This window comes from Rana temporaria, chromosome 3 (assembly GCF_905171775.1).
Source record: "Rana temporaria chromosome 3, aRanTem1.1, whole genome shotgun sequence".
NCBI lineage: Eukaryota > Metazoa > Chordata > Amphibia > Anura > Ranidae > Rana > Rana temporaria.
Window position 1 is genome coordinate 394,284,056 of NC_053491.1, and position 6,225 is coordinate 394,290,280.

The window sequence follows — 6,225 nt, forward strand, 5'->3', positions numbered from 1 at the left end:
CCCGATAAGCGCATTAGGTCTTATTTTTGGGGAAACATGATACATCATTGCTAATGATAGCTAGGATCAAGAAATTTCTTCCTTTGAGGTATTTCAAGAGAGAACTTTCAGTATAACTTGGTCCCATCACCTGGGCATTTTCTGAGCTTGCAGTTTTTAGGTAGAGAACATTGCCTTGCTTGTGTAAAGATCATCTGAGAAAAAGTTCAGACTATGGTGCTGATAATTGTGGGTGTAGAGGTTTAATTCTGCTCCTGATTCTGCATCTTGTCCGTTTATTCATGGGAGAAAAAATCTCATATTCCATTGTCCTTCACTGAAGTAACTTCACCCCCAGTGCCCAACTGGCACATACTTGTACTGCTACTGCCATCCAATGTCTCTGTATAGCATGCCTCATTTCTTCATTCATACTTATGAACCGTGCACCCCTAAAAGACAAATACTGCACCCTGTCACAAATCCCTACCTTACATAGAAACCATGACCAATGCTATACAATTTTCAAGCATTCCAAGTGAGTTGTAAAAAAAAAAATGCGATCAACATGAAATTTTCACCACATGTCAGTAACAAACCATGCGATCCATACAAAGGAACCAAACCATTTTTCCTTGTCGAAATATTTTATTGATTGGATCAACAAGTAGATACAAGCAGTTGTAATAAATAATACAACAGTAAGCAAACCATGTTTTTACATAAATGGTAGAATTTTAGGGTCCACCAAGTAGCTACTGTTAGGTAGGTTATTTGACCATTACAGAAAAGAAAAGTACTGTATTGGCGTATAACACTCACTTTTTTACCCTGAAAATAGAGGGTAAATTGTGCCTGCGTGTTATACGCAGGGAGCTATGGAAAGTTTTTTCCCTGAAACTTCCCTCTTAAAGTTAGGGTGCGTGTAATACACCTGTGCGTGTTATACGCCGATAAATACGGTAAATTCGTTAATATAACTAAGAATAATTAACTATGATTTAAATAATACTACCATATAGACTATTAACTTGGACCAGAGCTGTTAAAATGTGTTAAATAGAATAATACTTCATTACTGTTCAGTAAAAGAATAAGCAATAGAGCCGAAGACAAAAAAAATAAATATATATATATATATATAAAAGAAAAGGACACAAGAAAAAGGGAGACACAAGAAGAGGAAGAATAGAATAGTGAGGAGAATAGAGAATAAAGTGCAGGAGTCCACTGGATTACCTCAGATCGTATATGGTTTTGTGTCTGAGGGTGTAAAAAGCATTATAGTATTCACAACAGAAAGTAGGGTAGCACCAAGGCTCTGAAAGTTTGGGTTTGGGATTGTAGGGTTGTCAGCTACCATGGCATGGGAATTGTGTTATCACAGAGTGGTGATAAGTGGTATTTGATCCAAGGATTCCAGGTTTTTTCGAAAAGCTGGAATTTGATCTCTTTCTATTGCTAGCATTTTGACATCAGACATGAAAACATTTAGTCTGGATTCAGTCTCGGGTACCTCTAGGTCGGGGGTCCTCCACGCCTTTGCGATTGTTTTGCTTAGTCGCCGTGAGGAGTTGGGTAAGGAGTTTAAATCCAAATAATTTTTCCATTCATCCTTCGATGACATGAAGTTTGCCAGTACCATATGCTGAAAACCAACCCCACACCATGATGTTCCCACCTACAAACTTCACTATTGGTATTGGGGTGTTTTTGGGGTGATGTGCAGTGCCATTTGACCTCCAAACATGGTGTATATTATGGCATCCAAAGAGTTTGATTTTGGTCTCATCTGACCAGACTATATTCTCCCAGTATTTCACAGGCTTGTCTAAATGTTGTGCAGCTAACTTTAAACAAGCTTTGCCATGCTTTTTCTTCAGCAATGGAGTCTTGCATGGTGAATGTGCATTCCAGGTCTTTCTGAAGCTCTCCATAAGTCGTCCTTGGCTCTTGGACAACTCTTCTGATAATTCTTTTCACTCCACTGTCAGAGAAATCTTGCGAGGAGCACCTGGTTGTGGCCAGTTTATGGTGAAATTATGTTCTTTTCACTTCCGGATTATGACCCCAACAGTGCTCACTGCAACATTCAGAAGTTTAAAATCCTTCTGTAACCAAAAGGTTAAACAAAAACAAAAACATCCTTCTGTAAACAAAAGGTTGCAAAGGTCTTGAGAGGTCTCTGTGTTTTTACCCATCATGAGATGTTTCTTGTGTGACATGTTGGTAATGAGACACCTTCTTATAGGCCATCAGGTGAGGCTGAACCAGCTGATATTAATTTTCACTGACAAGGGGCAGGCTTTCCAATTACTAATAGATTTCAGCTGGTGTCTTGGCTTTCAATGCCTTTTTGCACCTCCCTTTCTTCATGTGTTCAATACTTTTTCACTGTATCATTCCATTTCATTACACATAATTTAATTTCTGAACTTATTCGTTTTGGTTTCTTTGTATGTCTGGGTTGCATGGGTTGTTACCAACATGTGGTAAAAATGTAATGTCAATAGCACCTTTAGAAATATATTTACCTACAAAAACGTGACCTGTTCAATACTTATTTTATCTGCTGTATCTTAGGTCTGGTCACAAAATGGGCTATTCAGAGTATAGTAGTAAGTCAACCAGGTGACTAGCTGGGCATTTCTCCTCACTTTTGCCACCTGCTAGTTGTCAACAGTAAATATAAAGCAAAACCCCCATAAACAAAATTCATAATTTCCTAATTAAAACAATAAAAAGTTTTAAAAAAAATTATAATTATAAAATTGATATAGAAAATATAATGAAAAAACACAACATTAATAAACACTGTGTAACTCTTGTGCTAACTTTCCCTTTTTTTCCTGTTCTGTTTTGATGAGTATAGATGGAACTGTTTCACCCCGCGCACTAAAGGCATGTGAGGAATGTTGCTGAGCAATGATCTTACCTTGAACCTTATGTGTACACAGCCAGGCCTAATGTCAGCCTATAGAAATCAATTTACACTGAAACATTTTACTGCCTCAGCAGACCAATTGATGTGTACAATCCTTCATACAAAGATACAATAATTAAATAAAGGTATTAGTAGTAAGGCTGAGTGACTGGTATGCTGAACTGTTTTGAAATTTGAAGTTTACGGCAACGCAAAGGTTAAAAAAACAAAAACTTATGCTGTATACCTTTATAGATCCTAGAAATACAGAAAGTTCTAGAAACTGACAACACACAACGTATTTGAGGTCTGAGTGGTGTCAGCCCTGCCCTGGCTTTCCCCCCCCCCCCCTCAGAGAATACGTGCAAAAATCCCCCCTCCTCTCCAAACTGAATCTCTCCTTGTCTCCGCCCCCTACCCACCTCTGAGTACTGTCCATGGGTTCCACTCCCTGCCCACCTCCCAGTACCCGCCCTTTAAGAGAGTACAGAACCAAGTATAATTTTGTGATGCTAAATAATTTGTATTGTATTTGTTAATGATAACAAGAAAAGCAGTCAAATAGATCCTCTGCAGCCAGAAACAATAGACCCCACACCAGCAACGATAGATGCCCTAGCAGTAATAGCTACCTCCCAGCAACACAAGACCCACCCCAGCAACAATGGATGCCCTACACAACATTATACCCTCCAGCAGCAATTGACCACCCATTACAAAATACCACCCCAACAACAATAGATCCACCCCCAGCAACATCAACATATTTGCCAGCAGCCAGCAACAATAGACCTCTCCCTCAACAATTGACCCCCCTCCCCCTTCAGCAACAATAACCCTTACACAAAAATAGATTCCTTCCAGCATCAATAGACCCTCCAGCATACCCCAGTACCCCTTGCCATTCAGTGCTGAAGGTGCCAGAACTTCATTCCCCCACGTTCCCGCAAAACAAAGGTCCTGGCTAAACTACTCAACCACTCCCACTCTCCTTATTTCTCAAAAATAGAGCTTGGATGGTGAATTAGACTCCTGGGGATAATACAGGATACTGTATCCTGCACCAGACGCACGATAGCCCGAAATTTTTGTGACCTGATTTTTTTGCACTTATCAAACAGATATAACAAAAACCTTTCAATAGTATATTTAACAGATCAAAATGGAGAAAATAAGAGAAGTTCATAGTTGGGGTTTGCATGTGGTTTAAGGGGATAGAGGCAAATTTACTAAGATATACTGTATACATATGCATTAAATATATGAGAAAATGTCTGAATAACCAAATTATATCCTCACGCAATTTATTATGTAATTTTAGGTGTGAAAAAGCTCTTTCCCACACTATCTGTCATACTTTTGTTTATTAGCACTAACATACTTTTCAGGACAATTTTTCTGGATGTACCCCCTTCTTTAAGGTACTTAAAGAAGGGGGTACATCCCAAAAAATTGTCTTGAAAATTTGGATATTAGTGCAAAGTTTATGTTGCAAGTGTACTATTATGGCCACAATCGCCTTTCCCGCGCCTAAAACTGGTGGCAAAGAAGCGTGAATGGGTGGATAGGCTCAAGCTTCCCTTGGGGTTAGAAAAGGGAAGTAGATGTAGAGAAGGACGGCACAGAGAATGAATGTGCTTTATGTAAAATTACAGTTCCTCTCCACTTTAAAGGGGTTGTAAAGGTTTGTTTTTTATTTTCTAAATAGGTTCCTTTAAGCTAGTGCATTGATGGTTCACTTAGCTTTTCCTTCGATTTCCCTTCTAAATGTTTTTTTTCTTTGTCTGAATTTCTCACTTCCTGTTTCTTCTCAGTAAGCTGTTCTGGCTGACTAACCCCCAGCCAGAACGGCTCAGATGATGGGGGCAAGCTTACTGAGGACAAAACAGGAAGTGAGAAATTGTGAGGACAAAACAGGAAGTGAGAAGTGAACCAACAATGCACTAGCTTGTCCGACCGTGTGTACGGCCTAGTGGACAGGTTTCCAGCGGACAATAGTTTCTTAGCTGGAAACATGTCCGATGGTTAGTACACCTAATCGGACATGTCCGCTGGTTATGACGTGTAACCAGCGTCCCGAAATCCCGCGCATGCGTCGAATTGATTCGACGCATGCGTGGAAGCATTGCACTTCCGTGTTTGAGAACGTCGGTGTCTTCTACGTCACCGCGTTCTCTGTCCGCGGGGATTTTGGTCTGATGGTGTGTACACACATCAGACCAAAAGCTCCCAGGAGACATGTCCGATGAAAACGGTCCGCGGACCGTTTTCATCGGACATGTCTCCTCGTGTGTACGGGGCCTAACAGGACAAGCCAAGCTTTACATATAACTCAAGTTGTATCTAAGGCCAAAATGTTTATTTTTGTTTTGGATAGAGTAGAGAAGAGTTATGCTGCGTACACATGACCATTTTTAATGGTCTAGAAAAAAAACAACGTTTTTTTCAACGTGATTCTTGTCAAGCCTGCCTTGCCTACACACGATCGTGAAAAAAAAAAATGCTCGAGTAAAGCGCGGTGACGTACAACACGTACGACGGCACTATAAAAGGGAAGTTTCATTCGGATGGCGCCACCCTTGGGGCTGCTTTTGCTGATTTTGTGTTAGTAAACGTTTGGTGAGAGACGATTCGCGCTTTTCAGTCTTCGTGCTTTCAGTCTTTTACAGCTTGATGAATGTGCTATCTCCATTACGAACGCTAGTTTTACCAGAACGAGCGCTCCCGTCTCATAACTTACTTCTAAGTATGCGCGTTTTTTTCACGTTGTTAAAGCCTACACACGACCGTTCTTCACAACGTGAAAAACGACACGTAAATATGTTATACATTTTTTAATGCCCATATTTAACGGCATGAAAAATGCTCTGGAGCCCACACACGAAAATGTAATTTTTCACGTCATGAAAAACGGTCGTGTGTACGTGGCATTAGAACTGCTCTCCGGTTGTTTGAGAGTCATCCTATCTGTGGAAGTTGGCACTAGAATAGGAATAGAGAAGAATTAGTTTTTTTTACCCACCTTCTGTAAGTGCAGCGGGACCAGAGGTGGGTGTTTTTTCTGAACAGGTGAACTAACCCTTTAATGATGACCTTCAATCCAGAGCTATTCCATGCAGTACATTTGTTCTGTAACTAGATATCCTCTGTCTTCCAAGTTAATGTAGAACTATAGGCCAATTTTTTTTTTTTTTTTTTTCATTTTGAGTAGAGCAAGGGAGGGTTATAATGCCTGTCCCATTTCGGAGATTTCCCTTCACTTCCTGTCCCATAGCCAAACAGGAAGGAAGAAGAAATCCCTGCAAATTATACTGTGGCAGGTC